This window comes from Silene latifolia, chromosome 8 (assembly GCF_048544455.1).
Source record: "Silene latifolia isolate original U9 population chromosome 8, ASM4854445v1, whole genome shotgun sequence".
Taxonomy (NCBI): Eukaryota; Viridiplantae; Streptophyta; class Magnoliopsida; order Caryophyllales; family Caryophyllaceae; genus Silene; species Silene latifolia.
Window position 1 is genome coordinate 49,520,921 of NC_133533.1, and position 22,965 is coordinate 49,543,885.

The 22,965-nt window shown below is 40.1% G+C and overlaps 1 non-coding gene across 1 annotated transcript; it reads right to left on the reverse strand.

Annotated features, from left to right (window-relative positions):
• Window positions 1-4,902: 4,902 nt before the first annotated feature.
• On the reverse strand, window positions 4,903-5,009 carry LOC141598037 (small nucleolar RNA R71). The gene has a single exon (XR_012523241.1). It is a non-coding gene; the product is annotated as a small nucleolar RNA R71 (small nucleolar RNA).
• Between the last annotated feature and the right edge of the window lie 17,956 nt (window positions 5,010-22,965).

The following is a 22,965-nucleotide window of genomic DNA, read 5'->3' on the forward strand; positions in this document are numbered from 1 at the left end:
CCGTATACCGACTTCGACAAACTCGGACATCAGTAGAAAGGAGAAAACCGGTATGAGGTTTCATGTAAACTTCCTCATTAAGATCGCCATGGAGGAAGGCATTATGAATGTCCATTTGGTGGAGGACCCATTTCTTAGCAGCGACAATAGCTAGTAATATGCGAACCGTGACAAGGTTGATAGTAGGAGCAAAAGTCTCATTGTAATCCACACCTTCTATTTGTCGATTGCCCATTACTACCAAACGGGCTTTGTAGCGTTCGATTAATCCATACGCGTTATACTTGATTTTGTAAACCCAGTTGGAGCCGATTGCCTTTTTATTGGGAGGAAGAGGCTCAAGTGTCCATATATTATTGCATTCGGGGGCTTCGATTTCGAGCTTCATAGCATTGCGCCACTCGGGTACCTACGCTGCATCTTTATAAAAACTAGGCTCGTGATGTTTAATCACGGCCGAAATAAAGACACGATGGTTAGGGGTAAACTTAGAGTAGTCGATATAATGAGAGATAGGGAAATGAGTACCTGAAGATGGTGTCGATGCGGTGAGCAAGTGAGACGAGGGACGAGGGACGAGGTTTTTGTAAAATGTACCCTTGAAGATTAGAGAGTGGTATTTTTAGACGGTGTCCACGGGCTAATCGATGGGTGTGGATATCGCATTATTTGTTGTGGTCGTGGGATGTTGTGGGATGTCGAGGGATGTGTTGTAACACCCTCATATACCAAGGTGCCTTACCAAGGACCACCCGAGCATATGTCGATGCTACATCTCGGTTGCCCGAGGTAAGTATATCAAAAGTAACAATCCAAAAACAATTATTAAGATATAATGTTTAGTGAATACATCGTCTTAACTGAAAACCAAAATAAAAGAACATCAATCCCAATACATCAAAACAAAGTATCTAAACTCGTGACAACGGAAGCTCGACTCAAAAGCGATGACAACTCATCCTTGTCTCCGCAGCTAAATGTAATCATCACATGTCACAATCTGCTCACCATCTCCGAATGGATCACCACAGTTTTAAAAAAACACAACGGGGTCAGTTCACTAAATAATCAAGATAAGCTAATCATAAAGAAACAACCAAGGCAACAACTGTACGACCAATCTCCAACTCCAATCATATCCAGTATCCGGCTACACACTTAAGTATGTAGCCCTGCCAGATTACCCATCGCAACAGGTAGTCCTCACCGCCAGTGGGGGACCGCATCTTTGCCCAACTTAGCCCCGTTCATCGCAACGAGCAATAACCCATATCCATTAATGTGCACACCCCCCTTTGTGACGGGAACCACAAGGGGCGAATCAAGGGCGTGAAGCCATTCCCGAAAATGACTCCACTCAGCCGAGGACGCGCCTCGCAAACATAGACAAGCAACAACAATTCCAACAACCAAGAAATACAATTCCAATAGTAATTCCACACATGCCAATACAACAACTAACACCTTCTTAAATCAATTAAACAGGCAATTGAGTAGGGAAACCCTACCCTATCACTGATCCGAATCACGAGTATACAGCGGAAGCTAGAAACGTTCCTCTACGAATCCTTCATCTAACAATAATAACAACCACCTAATCACAAATATGACAATCAACCATTTTCCCCAAATCCAAACATTAGGGCAAAAACCCTAAAGGACAACTCTAAACAAAATATATGAAACTAGTGACTTACCGACGAACTGACGTGAAAGTGATGAACAAAAGACTCATGAACGATCAAATGCCTTGAGAGTGATTAAGGATGATTAGAGGAGTGTGGAATATAATTAGGTTTTGGAAAAATGAAGGTAAACTGTAAAACACGATTTATAAAATCTTTAATCATCCTTCATCAAACCGCGGAAATAAATCCCGTCAGACCGGTTCCTCGGTGGAGTACCAAGAGTACTCGACCGAGTACCCCTTACTCGGCCGAGTATTACACTACTCGGTCGAGTGTTCATGGACAGTAGCCTGATCAGAAAAATAAATGACACTCTACTTGGCCGAGTTAGCCCTATTCGGCCGAGTAACAAGATCCAGAAAACCGTGGTATTACAGTCTTCCCTCCTTAAAACTAAATTCGTCCCCAAAATTCATACCATACCAAAAACAAACAACACAACACAACACTAACTACTCAACGACAACAACCACAACTACTCAAAGGTACCAACAACACCAACTATACATAACAAAACAACTCATCCCAAGCTCAAAGACACCAACAACACAACCATGTTGACCTCAAACTAACTCAAAACATGCATGCGACCATCTCCTACCCCCCCTTAAAAGACAACGGTTATGTCCCCGTAACCAAACATACCCGATCAAAAAGGCAAGGAAAACGCTCTCTCATAAACACCTTCGGTTCCTATGTGGCCTCTTATTTTGATTCGACCAAAGTACCTTTAGTAAGACGGTCTCACCATTCCTTATTTTGCACACCTAACGGTCTAAGATCTCCTTAGGAACTTCAGCATAAGTTAGAGACTCGTCTAACTCTATGTTCTCAACCTCAAGCACATGAGATGGATCACTCACATACTTTCGGAGTTGTGAAACATGAAACACGTTGTGGACCCGATCAAGCGATGGTGGCAAAGCTACTTCACCTACGCGGTCTAGAATCTCATAAGGATTGATAAACTTCTGACTTACTTCCCTTTCTTGCCAAACCTCATTGATGCGTGTCCTAAATAAGATGTTTTACACCCCATTTTACACGCATTTCAGAGCTCATTTATGTAGTTTATGCTACTATTCTCCCTATTTCCGTCTACTTTCGTGTTTTTGTACATTATTGCAGAAATGTGAAGAATCCAGTGGAAATCGAGCCGAATCCGTCCCCGAGTGCCTTGCATTGCATTTGGCATGAGGTATTTACACAAGAAATGAACTTGGTGCGCATTCCGAGGCCTGAAAGACAATTTTATGAAGAATTAGGAGCCAACTACCAGCTAAAGCGGTCGATCGACTGGGTGATATGGTCGATCGACCAGAGCACGACATACAGAAGCTACTGTATAGCGAGGGTTAGTCGATTGACCGGTCCCAGTGGTCGATCGACCAGACCGTGACTCTGACGCAAATTAAAAGAACGAGAAGTTTGAAGTCCATCGTAATTAGGTTTTGGGAAATAAGAACTACGTTGTATTCCTATATAACGTAGCTTAGGTTTCAGTTTTAATCATCTAGTTCTTTACATACAATTCAATAATCATTAGTTTAGTTTATTCTTTCATTAATAAAGTTCTTTTTTGCAATCGGTTTTGATCTTTCCTTTACAATTCCTTTACGGTATTCTTCTGTTCTAATATTCAGTTTTATTGCTTTCGTTTGTAGTATAGAATTGCTAGGTTAGATCTCCCGAAGCCAAATTATTGTTTTATGTTAATTGTTCATTTAATTAATTTAAGTATGAATTCGAATGTTTTAATTGTTAAGTTTATTGTTGTTATTATTTCCAGCTTGAGTAGCTAAATACCCTGTGCTAGGATGTAGGGAATCTGTAGCGTAGGCGGCATTAGAATATGAAGACCTAGAACGCGCCATGGTCGATCGACTGGGTTCCCTGGTCGATCGACTGGCCACGTGAGATATGCTTCGTTTTAATTAATTTAATTGCTATGTTTAACGAATCGAGTGCACGCGACTAGTTGAATGTTTAGGATTTGACCGACCCAATAAAGATCAAAAGATAGGGAAGGGAGATAGCCTACCTAATTAAGACGACTAAATTAATAAGATCGAGAGATAAGTTAATTTAGCCTTTTAAATCACTTTTCAGGACGAGAGTTAGCATTAGTGATATTAGGGACCTGTAGCGAGATCGAAAGATGCTACCTGTTGAGAATGGACCGAGAGGACTTCTTATTTTCCCGTCTCACGTGTTTGTTTTAGACCTACCTAGTATACTGCCGCCGAAACTATAGTGAACCGACCATCTTAGCACCCTTTTAATATTTAATTTCATCCGTTTATTTAGTTTACTTTTCATTTACTGCCTTTACTTATAGAACAACTCAAATCAAATCCCCCACACACTGTTACCTTAGACTAGAATTAGACAACTATTAATTGCATCGCCTCCCTGTGGTTCGACCCTGACTGCCACTAGCTATAGTAGTAGTTTGGACTATAAATATTATTTTTGGTGCATACAACGACATGCATCAAATTTTGGCGTCGTTGCCGGGGAGGCAATTGTTTAAAATTTTTAGTTGTTTCTATTTTTAGTCTTTCTCTTAGTTTAAGGGACATCTGTTCCTTAAACTATTCTCATATTCTACTTGTAGTTTCTTCTTATGCGCAGGTCACAGGGTGGTGAATTACTACTGTTCAATCCTGAGATTGAGAAGACTTTCCGTGAGTTGAGACGATCATCTAGAATATTGCCGACAGAGGAAGAGCTGAGTACTCTGTCTAGTTACTACGAGAACGAGCTTTTTGAGGAGGATCCCTCTTCGTCACCTATTTCTACTTCTTCAGCTGAGACCGTCACATCTCCAGACATGGCTGAAGAAGCGAGTATAGCCAGTCACTCTGAGCCGACAGCTGAGAATCTCTATAAGGGATTCGCATTACCAGGGACAGATAGAAAATTCGAGCCGAAACCGTCCTATATCAACTTGGTTGAGAGAAACCAATTCGGGAGAGCTGCAAATTAAGATGCAGCCAAACATATGGAGACATTCATTGATTACTGTTGTTCCATACCCCCACCAACCGGTGTGACCCAAGACCAGGTGAAGGAAACGATGTTCATATTCTCTCTTCGTGATGCTGCAAGGGAGTGGTACCGAGACCTGGATCGAGCTGCTAACGGGATCACTGATTGGAATTCACTGGCCTTAGCATTCTACAAGAAATATTTCTCTGCCTCGAAGACAAATGCCATTAGAGCTCAGATCACGAGCTTTAAACAGGGTCCTGATGAGAATTTTCATGAGGCGTGGGTCCGTTTCAAGAAGCTAGTGCGAACTATTCCGCACCATGGGTTCGAGAAATGGAGCCTATGCAATCAATTTTATAATGGACTCTATGACGATCAGAGGGCTATCCTGGATGCGGCAGCTAATGGCAGATTCCAGGAGAATGTTGGAGAAACTAAGGGGTGGAAAATTATTGATGATTTGGCCACCCATAAAGCTGAGTATGGAAATTCCAGGGGAAATCAAAGGAGAAGTGCTGAATCCCCTTCTGTAGCTTCATTAGAGGCTCTTACGGCGAGATTTGATAAGTACGAGTTGGGATGAGCTTCAAAAGGAGGGATCTATCATGTGAATGCTGTTTTAGACGGTCCTTTCGTCTGCAAGAGATGTGGAGGAGAAGGACATGTTTCGATAACATCGCAAAGATTCCCTATGAGTCTTGTCTTTGTCTTTTCAACATTATAGGCAGACAAACACTTATTTTGAGCCGAATGTCCATCCGAACTTGAGGTGGAGTAGCCAAAATGTCCTAAATCCGACTCCACCTCCACAGCAGCAGCAGCAGAATTATGTGCCCCCTCATAAGCAGCAGCAGCCATATCAAAAGCCTCCGTATGTCCCTCAGCAGCAGCAGCAGTACCAAGGCTCCGAATTTGCCGAGTTGAAAACTTTGTTGCTGAAAGAGTCTCAAGCTAGAGAGGTCGGGATGAAAATGTTGGAGAGCCAAATTGCTCAATTGGCGAGCAAGAGTGCAACTCGAGCTCCGTGGCATTTACCGTCGCAGACGGATCAAAAGGAGACCCTTAATGCTATTACTTTGAGGAGTGGGTCCACCCTTGAGGGGCCCGCTATGGTCGAGGATGTCACTGGAAAAGATGAGGCGGAACCAAGTAAGAAGAAAGCTGTAACGAATAATAGCAAGAAAAAGACGATCAGCAGGTATGTAAGACGATCAGCAGGTATGTCAGTCGATCGATTGACATACCCAGTCGATCGAGTGACATACCCAGTCGATCGACCAATCCGCGAAGTGACACAGCTACTGTTCATGTAGAAGTCAGTCGATCGACTAACATGCATGGTCGATCGACTGACCACGCTGCTGATGGTGAGTCTTTTCGTCCTCCAATGCCAAATAACTTGAGGGACCACTTGTTTTGGGGTACGACTACGAAAATATTGAGGCAAGACCCAAATGCTGATGGGTCAGTCCCAGTTCCAAAGTATGATCCGATGACGATTAATGGCTCATTTTTGAGACGGTCTGAAGAAGGGTCAAGCTACAACAAAGAGAAGGTAGTGGATTTTCAGCCTAAATCCACCGATGCCGGCATGAGAGACCTAGAGGAGAGGGCTAAGTTGCTTCTTTCAGCCCCCTATCCGGAGAGATTGGTGCCGACGAAGGAACATGTATCGTTTAACAAATTTGAAAATGTTATTCGTAGCTTAAATGTGCAAGTTCCTTTTCTTGAATTAGTTAATCAAGTGCCTGCTTACATGAAATTTATGAAGCAACTTTTGTCTAAAAAGAAGTCACTTGAAACTGTGCAATCTGTCGCACTAACTGAGGAGTCATGTTCTTATTTGACCCACACTGCACCTCATAAGCTAGAAGACCCAGGTAGCTTTTCAGTCCCATGTAGTATTGGCAGCTTTTCTATTGAGAAGGCCTTGTGTGACCTAGGAGCCAGTATTAGTGTAATGCCCTTGAGTCTTGCTAGGAAGTTGAAATTGACTAGGTTTGCATTTACCAACATGACGGTACAAATGGCTGATCGTTCTGCGGTCCAGCCAATAAGAGTCTTAGAGGACATTCCTGTGCAAATAGGAAAGTTCTTTTTCCCTGTTGACTTCGTTGTACTAGATATGCCCGAGGATGCCCACATTCCTATCATATTGGGTAGACCATTTCTGCACACTGCTGGTGCAGTTATAGATGTTGGTTCAGGGACTTTGACCTTCAAAGTAGGGAAGCATTCCATTGTCTTTGCCCAGACAGCTAAAAAGAAAGACCCCATGTGGCCAGTCACTTGTAATACGGTTTCTGAAAAGAAATCTTATTTTGTTCTTTCTGATATGCCTGTCTCTATGCCTGTTTCTGCTATAACACCTCCGCCCCAGATTGGGAGCAAATTGGAGGAAGATTCTTCTGTTTTGGATGTTGCAGGAGCTGGTTTGGGGAAGGAAGAGCCGCATGTTGCTCCAGCTATGAAGGAACCAATCGTTCAAAGAGGCGATTTAGGATGTCTTAGCTATGGCACTGATGAGGAGCCTGATGAGGAGCCAGTCAAAGTGACGGAGTTCGATTTGGATTCTGATGAGCTAGATGAAGTTATTGATTGGGGAGATGCTGAAGCTGTTGATCCATTGAGTTCTCCAGATGTGGAAGTTGAGAAGAGTGCAGCTGAGAAGATGAGCACTGTAGAGGCTACTTCTTGTAGCCAGAAGCCGAGCAAGTGGGCCATTCCATGGCCATTCTTGATCAACTATTAGTTGATTAAGACTTTTACAAAAACATTCATTTTATTTGCTTTTGTTAAACTTTCTTTTTATTGCTTTTGTGTGCGCGAGACTTCGCATTTTAATAAGTTTGCTTAGGATTTTAAACACTTTAGACTTTACATTTGGGTTTTGCGCAATTTTGGGCGCGTTATTGTGTGTATTTGTAGGTTTATAGACCATATTAGCTCGAGTCATTGAGCTAATTCAAAGAAAATCAGAACTTACAGCAGGTTTTCCAGTCGATCGACTGCCTCCTATGGTCGATCGACTGAGCTGCGACTTCCAGGAGCTTCTGTTCCTGTTCACTCTGGTCAATCGACTGGGTGATGTGGTCGATCGACCAAGTTCGCTGCTGTACCTGTTTTCGATCATTCCCCTGCTGTGTTTGGTCGATTTACGGAAGTTGAGGGAGTCTTTTCTCCGCTTTATTCTCCGACTCATTTCTTTTTTCTTCCGTTTATTTATTTTACACATAATGTTGCGTTTAATAAATTGTTTTCTCGAATTTACGCGTGGTACTTTTGCTTCTTTTCAGGTACTTATTGGTAGCACTGCTGGCTACTGAAACCTCCTAGCTCACGCTGGTTTGGGGAGGTTTCCTTTTGCTGCGCTTAAAGTCTTGTGAGTTTCCGAATCCTTACTTCATGTCTTGTGTGATTTGGTTTGGGGAAGGGTTTTGCATTGCATTTACATGTTTTTATTGCATTTCTGTTTCACGTTTATTGCATTTCAGTTTGCATTGTTTATTTCATTTCCTATTTAAATTGAGAAATTCAAAAAAAAAAAATTGAAAAATTTCGAAAATTCCAAAAAATTTCACGTTTATTTTAGCATTTAGGTCGAGTCGGAACGGTAGTATTTCAATGATGACATTGCACTTGCAGCTGTTTTATGCCTAAGCCTTGCTAATTGACATGTTATTAGTAGAATCATTTGCATAGTCTACGAGTTTTCATTAAATTTCTTGCTGAACTTGAGACTTGACTTAGTTTTTTTGGCAAACTACATCATTTTCTGAGTTTTAGAGCTTATAATTGGTGATATTCATGACCAGTTTATTTAGGATGTGAGTAGTTACTCCTTATGAGACATGTTACATAAATTTGCATAAATATGAACTTAATCTGCTTAATACCTGTATGCATTCGGTTTGTGGTTTGTTGACACATATGGAAGAGGTTCCCTTTATTCATTTTGCCCATAAGCTCCACACTGCCAGAAATAGCCTTTTTGTCCCGTTACTTCATCCTACATTTAGCCTGCCCTGGTCAAGCTAGTAGTTTATGTTCTTGGGATTGTTACGTCATTTTTGGTTGCATATGCTCTTTTGAGATGTTGTTGGGAAGATGAAAAAGAAAGGGAAAGAAAGAAAGAAAAAAAATAGAATTGAAAAGAAAAAAAAAAAGAGAAGAAAAATGATTCGAAAAAGAGAAAAAAAAACGCATGCTGTACTGTAGAGGACGGTCGATCGACTGCCCATCTTGGTCGATCGACCGAAGCCCGAGAAAAAAAAAAGAAATAAAAATCACATGGTTGGAGTTTTGATTAGTTGGTTATTTTATTCCTATGCTTTATTATCATCACTTGGGGAATTACAATTATTTCGGAGATTGTGAGATTTGTGCTTGCTATTAGCACCGTTTCGATTGAAAGTTTGAGCAAGAAGTTGGATGTTGTTATAATTTGGTTCCCTTAGTTACTAGCTTGACTCTTAACTCTGTTTTTATCCAAATTTATTTTAGCCTCTTCTTACCCATTACCTCACATATCCATATTTACCTCGGCATGTGTCATGGTCATTTGTTTGGTTGGAATGCATATGTATGGTTGTAGAGATTATTTTCATATTAGATTGCAGGCATGTTCTTATAGGTCGTAGTTAGGTGAGTGTCTTTACAAAATGAATTCTTTCTATCTTATACATTACTCACCTGTTTTTATTGAGTGATATGAGCGACCCGTGAGAGTCCGATTCGATAAGTCTCTATAGTTGACGGTTCAACAGATTTTTAACGACTACATAACTCGTTTGCATGATTCATATTGCTAATTGATTGTTAGTTATCGCATTAAATTGGTTTAGGCTATTCGGTTTGCATTTCGCTCTGAGATTGAACTCGTTCCATTAGGTTTTAGGATCGAGTCTAGTTCTTTCTTGGGGACAAGCAAGGGTTTGGTTTGGGGAAGTTTGATTCTTGTCCTAAATATGATGTTTTACACCCCATTTTACACGCATTTCAGAGCTCATTTATGTAGTTTATGCTACTATTCTCCCTATTTCCGTCTACTTTCGTGTTTTTATACATTATTGCAGAAATGTGAAGAATCCAGTGGAAATCGAGCCGAATCCGTCCCCGAGTGCCTTGCATTGCATTTGGAATGAGGTATTTACACAAGAAATGAACTTGGTGCGCATTCCGAGGCCTGAAAGACAATTTTATGAAGAATTAAGAGCCAACTACCAGCTAAAGCGGTCGATCGACTGGGTGATTTGGTCGATCGACCAGAGCACCACATACAGAAGCTACTGTATAGCGAGGGTTAGTCAATCGACCGGTCCCAGTGGTCGATCGACCAGACCGTGACTCTGACGCAAATTAAAAGAACGAGAAGTTTGAAGCCCATCGTAATTAGGTTTTGGGAAATAAGAACTACGTTGTATTCCTATATAACGTAGCTTAGGTTTCAGTTTTAATCATCCAGTTTTCATCATCTAGTTCTTTACATACAATTCAATAATCATTAGTTTAGTTTATTCTTTCATTAATAAAGTTCTTTTTTGCAATCGTTTTTGATCTTTCCTTTACAATTCCTTTATACGGTATTCTTTTGTTCTAATATTCGGTTTTATTGCTTTCGTTTGTAGTATATAATTGCTAGGTTAGATCTCCCGAAGCCAAATTATTGTTTTATGTTAATTGTTCATTTAATTAATTTAAGTATGAATTCAAATGTTTTAATTGTTAAGTTTATTGTTGTTATTATTTCCAGCATGAGTAGCTAAATACCCTGTGCTAGGATGTAGGGAATCTGTATCGTAGGCGGCATTAGAATAGGAAGACCTAGAACGCGCCATGATCGATCGACTGGGTTCCCTGGTCGATCGACTGGCCACGTGAGATATGCTTCATTTTAATTAATTTAATTGCTATGTTTGACGAATCGAGTGCACGCGACTAGTTGAATGTTTAGGATTTGACCGACCCAATAAAGATCGAAAGATAGGGAAGGGAGATAGCCTACCTAATTAAGACGACTAAATTAATAAGATCGAGAGATAAGTTAATTTAGCCTTTTAAACCACTTTTCAGGACGAGAGTTAGCATTAGTGATATTAGGGACTTGTAGCGAGATCGAAAGATGCTACCTGTTGAGAATGGACCGAGAGGACTTCTTATTTTCCCGTCTCACGTGTTTGTTTTAGACCTACCTAGTATACTGCCTTCGAAATTATAGTGAACCGACCATCTTAGCACCCTTTTAATATTTAATTTCATCCATTTATTTAGTTTACTTTTCATTTACTGCCTTTAGTTATAGAACAACTCAAATCAAATCCCCCACACACTGTTACCTTAGACTAGAATTAGACAACTATTAATTGCATCGCCTCCCTGTGGTTCGACCCTGACTGCCACTAGCTATAGTAGTAGTTTGGACTATAAATATTATTTTTGGTGCATACAACTACAGGCATCACTCATCACTCCTCGCATAGGTGACACTTTCAAACGAACCTTGTCACCTACCGCGAACTCAATGTCGCTGCGGTGCAAATCCGCGTAACTCTTTTGGCGATCCTGAGCTGCTTTCATCTTTTGGCGAATCATGTGAACTTGCTTAATCATATCCTGCACCATCTGTGGCCCTTAAACCACAGTCTCAGCACTATCATCCCAACATACCGGACTCCTGCACTTTTTACCATACAAAGCCTCAAAAGGTGTCATCCCAATGTTGGTCTGATAGCTGTTGTTGTATGAAAACTCGATCAAGTCCAGTCTATCCTCCCAACTTCCACCAAACTCCATGGCACAAGCCCTCAACATATCCTCTAAAGTCTTTATAGTCCTCTCAGTCTGACAATCTGTCACAGGATGAAATGTTGTACTCATCTTCAAGGTAGTTCCCATCAAGTCCTGCAACTCCTGCCAAAACAGTGATATGAACTTCGCATCTCGATCTAACATTATATCCTTTCGTACCCCATGTAACCGAACCACATGCTTCCTGTATCCCAAAGCTAGCTGCATCTTAGTCCAAATATCTTTCATCGGGATAAAGTGAGCTGACTTTGTTAGACGGTCGACGATCACCCAAATCATATTGTTACCTTGATGAGTCCTTGGTAACCCCACGATGAAGTCCATAGAGATCAAATCCCATTTCATCTCCGGTACTTCCAGTGACTGAATCTTACCTTGTGGTCTTCGTTGTTCCCCTTTTACTCTTTGACAAGTTAAACACTTAGCCACAAACTCCGCTACATCTTTCTTCATATTAGGCCACCAAAAAGTCTTCTTTAGGTCCTTGTGTAGCTTGTCACCACCCGGATGAACTGAATAAGGAGTGCAATGATCCTTCGTCATGATCAACTTCCTCAAGTCCACGTCACTAGATATAAATCATCTCCCATAAAAACGAACACTCCCATCTGTCTGTATAGAAAACCTCGAAACTGTACCACTTTCTACCCTTGACTTCCACTCTTGAATCTTGGGATCAAGTTCCTGTTTCCTCTTTTTGTCATCATACAAGTCCGGTTCGATAGTCCAGTCCCCGATGGCGTCGCGCTTTCGAATCATTTGGATCCCCATCTTAGACATCTCATTCCTCGGCTTCATCAAAGACATAGCTATACACAACGAATGTACACTCTTCCTACTCAAAGGCATCTGCCACCATATTATCTTTCCCCACGTGATATATGATCTCCATGTCATAGTCCCCAATCAACTCCATCCATCGACTATGTCGCATGTTCAGCTCTTTCTGTGTATAGATGTACTTCAATCTCTTATGATCCGAAAACACCTTAAAGGTTTCCCCATAAAGGTAGTGCCTCCAAATCTTTAGAGCAAACAGAACTGCACCCAGTTCCAAATCGTGAGTGGGATAGTTCTCCTCATACGGTTTCAGATGCCTCAACGCATAAACAATAACCTTCATATTCTCCATCAATACACAACCCAACTCATTCTTTGAAGCATCAGTATATACCTCAAAGTTCTCACTTCCCTCAGGTACAGCTAGAACAGGAGCTGTGGTCAAACGCTCCTTCAGGGTTTGGAACGCCGTTTCACAACTCTCATCCCAACGAAATCTGGTCTCTTTCCTCATCAAAGCTGTCATAAGTCTGGTGATCTTCCCCTTTAGTAGCCAGTTAACCCCAAGAAACTCTGGATCTCAACAACATTCTTCGGTGCTTCCCAGTAAGTCACTGCCTCAATCTTACTAAGATCCACCGACACATCCTCTTTTGATATCACATGGCCCAGAAAAACCACTTTCTCCAACCAAAACTCGCACTTAGATAACTTGGCATACAACCGATTATCTGGCAAAGTCTGAAGTACTAACCTCAAGTGCTCCTCGTGCTCCTCCTTAGTCTTGGAGTAGACCAAAATGTCATCAATAAAGACGACCACAAACCTATCCAAAAACGGGCTGAAAATCTGATTCATAAGATCCATGAAAACTGCTGGTGCATTAGTCAACCCAAAAGGCATCACCACGTACTCATAGTGACCATACCGCGACCGAAAAGCTATCTTTGGAATATCCCCATCTGTTATCCTCAACTGGTGATAACCCGACCTCAAATCGCTCCTGCGCCACTCAGCTGGTCAAAAAGTTCATCAATCCTTGGCAAAGGATACCTGTTCTTCACGGTGACATGGTTAAAGTCTCTATAGTTGATGCATAGCCTCATATTCATGTCTTTATTTTTCACAAACAAAACTGGTGCACCCCAAGGTGATACACTAGGTTGAATGTACCCCTTATCTAACAACTCATCCAGCTGCTTCTTCAACTCTTCTAGCTCTTTAGGTCCCATCCGGTACGGTGCTTTAAATATAAGTCCCGTCCCCAGTTTGAGCTCAACACTGAAGTCGATGTCCCTCTTAGGAGGTAATCCCGATATCTCATCTGGAAAAACGTCACCAAACTCCCCAACCACAGGTATATCAGATGCTAACGGCTTCTTCACACGCATATCCCTCACATGACAAAGGATTAAAGGATGCTTCTTCATCAAACATGACATGAAAGTCATTACCGCGGTCAACTTCATCTTAGGTCTCACTATGAACCCTCTATATGATACCTTGACCACCTTAGGTCCCTTTAAAGACACCCTCTTTTGTCGACAATCTATCTTAGCATCATACTTGCCCAACCAGTCCATCCCGACGATAACCTCAAACCCATCCATAGGAATCTCTAACAAGTTGACTGATAAGTCTACTTCCCCCACCAACATGGACACGTCCCTATATAACTTAGAACATGACACTGACTCTCCCGAAAGTGTAAACACACTATCTTTTACCAGTTCACATTCTCCCAAACCCATAGTTAAGGCATGACTCCTAGACACAAAAGAGTGGGTCCCGAATCGAACAGAACAAAAGATGGCGTGTTATGAACAAGAAAAGTACCGGTAACAACGTGAGCATCATTCTGTTCTTCCTGCTTGCCCATCATAAAGAGTTTTCCACTGCTTTTCTGGCCTCCACCCTGAACCATGGTAGTCGAAGTAGTCAGCTTGGTTGTTGAGTTATGCATTACACTGTTGCTCGGACGCTGATAGGACCCTCCATTATTGCGGTTGTAGCCGCCATTGTTGTTGTTCTGCCCTCCGCGATTGTCTCACGACCCATCTGGACTGTTGCTAGCAAAGCTCTGGCTTGGAGCATGCGAAAGTTTTCCTGATATGTCCCTCGAACCCCTTCCCCTCTCCTCTAGCACTGGTACACTCATACCTATTATGACTCGTTCCACCACAGTTGAAGCAGGTAAGATTGGAGTTATCACTAGTACTTCAACCGCCTCATCTTCCCCAAGTTCGAGATCCCCCGCATAACTAGATCCGCCAGAAAAGGTTCTAGCTTGATTGTGGTTGCCCTTCTTGTGACTCGACTGGTTGCCACCTTCACTCGCAATCTTTCTTTTCTAAGAATTCCTTTACTTAGCCTCTTTAGCTAAGTCCACTAGTTTCTCAGCCTGCCCTGCTCTTACATATACCTCCTTCAGATCTATGAGTACCCCAGCTGGTAATCTATCCATGATCTTCGACGCCAACCACTTTTCAAAGCGAAGAGCCAAACTCCGTTGACCCAATTGCATATCCTCCGTGTACCGTGACAGCTCTATACACCGGTGATAGTACTCTATGGCGGTCATTTTAGCAGCCATGGAAAAGGAATCGAACTCAGCTCTCAGCTTGTGGCGAATGTGCTCCGGCATGAAGTGTTCGATCATAGCACTCTTGAAGCCTGCCCATGGGATAGCATCCTGTCCCCGGTCCCTGTAGTATGCCCGGGCCTCTTCCCTCACGCTCTGCCACCATACTCTAGCCTCATCCCTTAGGTAGAACGCATCCTGTTCCACCATTATATCCACCGATGATAAGTCCTTTTTATATAGAGTTTAACTCCCTATTTTAGCTCGGATTTTATAGTATTATTTCACTTATATTAGTGTATTTGAGAGCTAATCCCATGTTCTAGGCGTTTTGCGTGTATTTATTACATTTTGTAAGAATTGAAGCTTTTGTAGCCTTTTCCAGTCAAAATAGCAAACATCGGAGTTCACGAGGCTAAATAAAGCAAGTTGTGACCATGCAAATGTGTTTCAGGAAGTATAGGGGCATTTTGGGAAGAAATAAAAATCCCGACCTCAAAACCAACTTGGGTTGGTGCAAGAATATTCAAGTCCAAATAAAGTCCAATAAGTTAAGTGGATTTGCATGAGCTTTGGATGCTACTTTGGTTACCAAAGGATGCCTAGGATACCTTAGACGGACGCATTAAGACATAAGCATTGGATTCCGCATCAACGTCAAGTGAAAAGTTAAGACAGAATTAAGAGAAAATTGAGAAAACCCACGACCTCGATCGGGGTGGGGTGGCCTCGATCGGGGTTAGCCTCTTCTAGGTTGTTTACGTTACACCCCCTTATTCCTATATAAGGGGGTTGATCCAACACTTGAAAGAGAATTCCTATTACGTTCTAGTTCACATGAGTTGTGGGAGTCTTTACTACAAGAGTGAGGAGGAGCTTTGGGGTTTCCTAAGGTTTATGGCCGACCAATGTCGGGAAGTAGCTCGCTAAGAAACTTTAAGGTGTGTTGCATAGGAGCTCATAATGCTTCTTCAAGATCATTTGGAGCAACAAGCATCTGAGGCCCGTACCTTAAAAAGACTCGAAGACATGCTCATAGACATGCGAGAAGGAAATAAGCAATTTATCGAAGCTTCTACTCTTCCACCAATGTGAGTCTTTTGCCCCTAATAATTTAGAATTATTGGAAGAAGATGATGATGGTCAAAATTTTTCTTTTGAAATCCCCCTTAACGTCACTCCAATTGACCACTTAGAGACTCATGTTAATGACATTGACCTTGTAATAGATGACACCCATGACATGGCTGTTGTTGGGCCCGATTTTAATGACACGGGTGAGGTTTCACCCAAGCCTTTGGAAACCTTTGAGAATCCTTTCACGGGGGATGTAGTTGACCCAATTGTGGTTGATAAGGGACTTTGTGATGAGACCATCGAGGATAACTGGGAAGAACTGACCATTTCCAATGAGGCTCACCCCATTGATTCTTCATCCCCTCATTTTGAGACCATATATGATGATAATTTGTGCACTAATGATTTATTTCATGGTCTTAAGCATGACGCTCCATTTCCTGCTGACGAGTGGAGTAATACGGTGGTTGTTTTTGAAGCCTCTCCTACGTATTTTGATAAGATTTTTCATCCTTATCTGTTGGGTTTGTGCCTTGATTCTGTTAGTCGCCGCTTTGAACGACTATGCTGGGGTAACTCCTCACATATCAATAAAACTCTCTCTCTTCTGCCATGTGGATGTAGCTAACACACCGTTAGAACCACGTAAATCTGTGCGTTTGTCTCTTTATTGTTCTTTTATTAGTTCTTTCTTGCTTCCGTTATAATATTATCCTTTGATCTATTATGCGTTAATCTTATCAATTGCGTAATGCTTTTGTATTGCCCATGCACAGGTATATGATCGGCTTCTAAGGGCTTTTACTTATTTTTTAAGGATGACGAAGGCCGCAACGTTAGAAAAATAGGAGTCTAGCAAGACTTAAAATTTGCGCTTCACGTGAGGCAACTCGTGTTTTTATTTTTGCATTTTTGCTTTTAATTTTTGCAAATTTCCTGTTTTCATAGAATTATTAGCAATAATTTCTAGACTAGTTGACATTTTTTAGTTGTGTTTTATAGGAAATTGGTGATAGGCTATCGCACACCTATACAAAGATAATATTTATACCCTAGACAACAAATGAATGTAGTACTTAGGGGTCGAACCCAAAGGAGACGGGAGTTATTAATTAATTGTTATGAAGCGAAGTTTATCTTGAGTCGATGCGGTTGATTGATTGATTGGTTGATTATGCAAATAAAATGAAAACAACAATAAAAAGAAATTGTCTAGGGAGGTCGGGTCACACATGCTAATTACGTAAATGTTTATGTCAAGTTAGGAAGTTGATTTTGCGGTAAATGTTTAGGCTTAGAGATACCCACCTTACGGCATTAGTATCAACCATAGACCGGATCCTAAAGAAACTCTCGTCCATGACTTGGTCGTCCTACTACACATGCTTAGTCTAATTCAATTCCGTGCCTCTCGACTTTTAGAACGAATGAACAAACTTAATCAATGAATAAGGCCTTTAAACAAAGATTAAACATTAAGGTGCAAACATGTGATAGAAACAATTTAGACAATATTATATCAACCTAATTTAACATTTTACAAATACTTTTTATGCATGGCTCCCTTCATTCCCTAGACAAAATAAACTATTCTGACATGGTGGAAATGTAAATAAAACTAATAATAAATGAAAACATGAATAAGAAATTACCTTGAAATTGGAAATGGACTAGAAATGGAAGAACAATACTTGTAATATAATTAACTTGTAAATGTAAATTGTTTTATAACTTGTAATATAAATAGGAAATGTAAATAACATAAATTAAATCTAAACTAAACTAAACTAAGAGCTAATCTAAACTAACTACTAAATTTAGAGAGAATTATATGTAAAAGTGTGTAAGAATGTGTATATAAATGGTGTGTAGTGTGTCTAGATGTTGAAGTCTACACCCTTTATATAGGAAATGAGGGGTGAAACTTAGGGTAAATACAAGGAGTCAGCCCCAAATATTTTCTCTTAATTACTTGATTAATTACCAAAGGAATACTAAGTGAGCCACTAATTCCATCTTAATTCACTTGGTTAAATGTGATATTAGCATCCAAAGCTTCACTAAGCATCCAAAGTTTCCACCTTAATTGGACTTCAAATCTTGGGCTTGACTTTGCATAAGACCTTATTTTGCATTTCTCATTTTAATCCATATCTTTATGCATGCAAATCCATGTAACACTTCAAGTTTGGTCCATCATCTCTTCTTCACTTAGCTTATGCTTCTAGTATTTGTACTTGAGTAGAATTGGGCTCATTTTAGCTCATTTTCCTACAAAACATGAGAAAACATACAAATGGAATTAGAAAGCAAATATTAGCTCATAAACACTAAATGTAGTGCATAATACATATAAAATGGAGCTAATCTAAGGGGTAAAACAATGTAAATTATGCACTTATCAATTGGAGATGAGAAGAGGGACACATGAAGAATATCACGCTTCCCCATGCTATAACCCCGTTCGGGGACGTAACTTTTGAAGACGGGACACTAAATTACCACGGAGTAAGAGCAAAGTCAAAACTCGGAGAACCAGTCAACCCCGATTAGGGTGGGGTGTCCCCGATCGGGGCCATCTGCTTTCATGTTCTTTGCCAAGTCCCTTGTGTCCTCATATCCTCCCGACGGTATATACTCTCCTTCTTCTCTGTTTTCTCCATTTTTCTCACTAAAAATAACACTCAAATCCTCCTATTATTAGATGAATCCCCTATTTATGCTAGCTTGGGGGAGGCTAGCTAGTTTAGTGCGTATGTTTTCATTTGTATTTTCACATTTCTTCTCTTTCCTCATTGAATATAACCCCTTGTTTTATGTGCTTTGAGCCGTTTTTGCGGTTAGCTTGGATGATTTACATGTGGGCACATTGAGGACAATGTTGTGTTTAGATTGGGGGAGGGATTACATTCGTATCTTAGTTAGTTTGCATTTTCAATTCAATAAAAATCTCAAAAATTGAAAAATTTTGTGCTAGTTTTGCTTCTTATGCTTTGCTTTCCTACCTTTTGTCATGGTTTTTATACTAATATCCCTATGCATTTCCCAATGATAGCTTAATAGCTAACGACTCTTTATTATTGACAAGATTATCGCTTCATGGGGATGTCTTGACATAATAGGTGGAAGATGGAATTTGAACCAAATAATCTTGATCTTGACTATTGGCAAGCCACAAAGTTGGTAAGGTAGAACCTCCTTAAACCGATGCATCTATATCCGGTCTCTCTTAGGTGAGTGTAGGTCTCCTTATGGTGTGTATTTCATCAAAACGCACAAGTATGGTCTTTATTCCATCACTAACAAGCATTACTTTCATATTTTGCATTGCATTTGAAGCCATTCACTTTGATTATATTACCCATTTCTAGCCCCCTTTACACATGCTTACAAATTCCCTAGCTACATTATATATTTGCCTACCTTGTCAAGCTAGTAGCTATGTCATTGGTGTAGGGTGCTCATTTGGGATAGGGCTGAGCAAAAAATTCGATTATCCAAACTGATCCGAATCCGATCCGAATTTTTGGATATCCGATCCGAAAGTTAAGTTTGGTTTGGATATCTGATCCGAAATCTTTGATTTTGGTTTGGATATGGATATTAGAATTAAAATATTTGGATATCCGATCCGATCCGAAACTACAATTTTCTAATTTAATTTCGAGAAAATAAAATTTTATTTGATACAACAACTTAATTAATGTTTAAAATATTAGAAAAATATCTAAGTGGTACTTCAATTTTATGTCGGGAACATTGGAGTAAGAATACTAAAGAAAATCATCATGTAAGACTGAATATAATCGTGTTTCAAACTTAATTTTAAAGTAAATTCAAAAGTATGGATATCCGATGGATATCCGCATCTGATCCGGTTATTTTGGATACCCGAACATTGGATATCCGAAACATTTGGTTTGGATATTGAATATCTAACTTCAGGATTTCTAATATGGATATCCGATCCGAACTAACACTTTGGATCGGATACCCGATCCGTACTCTGCCCTAATTTGGGATGTGTCTTAATGGAAATCATAGTGAGTTTGGTTAAACGGAATTGCTAATTTCCGTTTCAAATTATTATGAAATAAGAAAGTGAAATGGAAAAGAAAAGAAAAAGAAAAGAAAAAACAAGAAAAGAAAATAAATGAATCATGAACAATGAGAGAAATGAAAAGAAGAAAAAGAACATGATTTGAAAAGAAAGAAAGAAAAATAAAGGAAGAAGAAAGAAGCTCTCATGCTTTATTAATTCATATATTTTGGGGAGTATTCCTAAGTTTTACATTGAAAAAAAGGTCAATATATTATTGTATTTGGTTTCTAAATATTGGGTTACTATAGGATCGAGATTGAGCATCCTTACATTTGATCGTTGCTAGCTTGATCACCTAGCCCCACAAAACCATAATTCACATGTTCCCCCTTATTACCGATTACATATTGCCTTCTTCTTACCCATTTGACTTCTTATATGATTGCATTTTTTATTGTTTTGTCTTATGTTTTGGATTTATTTCCATATTAGATTGCGGGCACACTCTCATGAGTCGAGGATAGGTGAGTGCTACTCATTTAAATATCATTTTACATATAAAAGAGCTTGAGTGTACCGTCAGAGTCCAAAGTCAAAAGATCGTGCAAGCGCTTAAAAGTCCATTTGAATTCTTCCATGTTATGCCGTCATATAAATCTCATCCATGTTTTTGCATTTTCCTTATGCCCATGTTATTTCAGGATTTGAGTCATATGCTTAATGGTTTATTTTTGGATTATGCAATTGCAGGATTTAGTTACTTTCTAACCTTGTCTTAAGTGCTTTCTTGAGGAAAAGCAAGGGTTTAGCTTGGGGGAGTTTGATAAGTCAATTTTATATAGAGTTTAACTCCCTATTTTAGCTCGTATTTTATAGTATTATTGCACTTATATTAGTGTATTTGTGAGATAATCCCGTATTTTAGGCGTTTTGCGTGTATTTATTACATTTTGTAGGAATTGGAGCTTTTGTAGCCTTTTCCCGTCAAAATAGCAAACATCGAAGTTCACGAGGCTAAAGAAACAAGTTGTGACCATGCAAAGGTGTTTCGATAAGTATAGGGGCATTTTGGGAAGAAATGGAAATCCTGAGCTCAAAACCAACTTGGGTTGGTGCAGGAATATTCAAGCCCAGATAAAGTCCAAGAAGTTAAGTGGATTTGCATGAGCTTTAGATGCTACTTTAGATGCCAAATAATGACTAGGATACCTTAGACGGACGCATTAAGACATAAGCATTGGATTCCCGTCAACATTAAGTGAAAAGTTAAGACGGAATTAAGAGAAAATTGAGAAAATCCACGGTCCCGATCGGGATGGGGTGGCTCCGATCGGGATTAGCCTCTTCCGGGTTGTTTACGTTACACTCCCTTATTCCTATATAAGGGGTTGATTCGACACTTGAAAGAGAATTCCCATTACGTTCTAGTTCACAAAATCCTCTAAAATTCAGATTAGTTTTAGTCATTAGGTTAGGTTTAGATTAGTTTAGTTTATATTTATGTTGTTTACATTTCCTTTAAACATTTGAAGTTATAATTCAATCCATTACAAATTTTTTACATTTCATTCCTTGTTCTTCATTTGCAAGTTCTTCCATTATCAAGGTAATTTCATTTCTTGCATTACTTTTATTATTCATTTGTCATTAGATAATTTACATTACGCCCGAGTAATTTCCTTAGTCTAGGGAATTAAGGAAGCCATGCTAAATAACTAATCACAATTGTTAAAATGAGATGTCACGATATCAAATAATAGTTTCTATAACATGTTTGAATTATATTGTTTCATCTTTGGTTATTGGCCGTAATCGTGAATTAAGTTTGTTAATTCATTCTATAAGTCGAGAGGCACGGAATTGAATTAGACTAAACATGCTGTAGTAGAACGACCTAGCCATATCGAGAGATCGTTAGGACCCGATCTATGGTCGACGCTAATATCGAGAGATGGGTGTCTAAAGGCCTAAAAAGTTTATCATTATCATTGCATTTCTAAATTAACATGAATAATTAGTAATTTGCATGTGTGACCCGATTTCCCTAGACACTTTCTTTATTATTGTTTTCATTTTATTTGCATAACCAACCAACCAACCAACAATCGATAAACCGACCTCGATAGAATTCAATCCATAGCAACCTGTTTAGCAAACTCCTGTCTCCTTGTGGTTCGACCCCTATTACTACATTCATTTGTATTTAGGAAATTTATCTTTGTTAGGTACACGACAAGCCTATCAGCCAGACACTTCACTACCTCTAGCAAACTCTCCATCTCACGGTGCCAATTATCAAGCAGCTTTGGCTCACCGGTGCCCTCATAAGTAGATGAATGGAAGCGAGAAATAGTGGTGCTCAGCTGAGATGCATCCATCGGTTTCTCACCTCCCTTACCCATATTCTTGAGTGCCTCTATGAGCGCATCTTGCTGCTCAATCAGTCTGGAAATCTCATCAAGACTCATCTCATTAGCTTGGATGTATACAGCTGATCTGTTTTGCGGCATTTTGAGCTGATATAACCAAGAAAATATAAGCACATAGCCTACGACTCAAAATAAACAAATAACCCGCCAAAGAAATACTTGGCCGAGTATGGTGAAGTACTCGGTCGAATAAGGACTACTCGATCGAGTACTGAGACTACTTGGCCGAGTATCCTACTTCTGTAGCTGATCTCCAAATCACATAAAACATAGTCGGTCGAGTACATAGGGTACTCGGTCGAGAATGCCTCACTCGGTCGAGTGCCCCTCTTACTCGGCCGAGTGATTACAACCAGTAGCTACTGTTTTAAACATATGAACCCACACTCGGTTGAGTTCTTGGTTACTCGGTTGAGTATCCCCTACTCGGTCGAGTACCCGCCCTGCTTGCCCGAATCATGCAAAAACGAGCTACTCTTCGACTAATAAAACATACATAACCATACATATATTATATCTAAGCATGTTACTACCCTCCGAAAGCCAAGTAATTGTTGGAGCCGGTGT